Raw genomic sequence first — 551 nt, forward strand, 5'->3', positions numbered from 1 at the left:
TAACCAGTCAGCGACTGGGATGTTAGGGGGTTCCCCTTACAGCCAATTTTCATAGATTTCATAGACATCAGGGCTGGAAGGGACCTCAGAAGATCATCGAGTCCAGCCCCCCGCCCAAAGGGCAGGAAGTCAGCTGGGGACATAGGATCAATTTTGCTGACTGGTGGGGGGGGCGGGTCCCCCATGGCTGATGGTATTGACCGGGAAGCAGCCACGGTGGTCCTGGAAGTGGCCACGGTGCTGATGAAGGGGGCTCAAAATCTCAAAAATGACAGGAGCCATCCTCCCACCATCTAGTGGTGGATCCAAGTAATAAATGTGATGCTGTTATTACAATGAGAGGGGAGGTTTAATTCTAAAAGGAAACTTTTTTTTAATCAAAAGGATATGACCATGCGAGTGTAATCAGTGTGGGAGTCTGGTGTAAGGGAACAACCCCCTGTATTAGAATTATTGACTTATGGTTACTGTGGCGGGCCAGTAGGGGGCGCTCCTGCGTTGAGCCGCCCACCTCCCTGCGCCCGACCACCTTCCAGGCTCCGAGTGCCTCC

This window comes from Alligator sinensis, unplaced genomic scaffold, assembly GCF_000455745.1.
Source record: "Alligator sinensis unplaced genomic scaffold, ASM45574v1 scaffold949_1, whole genome shotgun sequence".
Taxonomy (NCBI): Eukaryota; Metazoa; Chordata; order Crocodylia; family Alligatoridae; genus Alligator; species Alligator sinensis.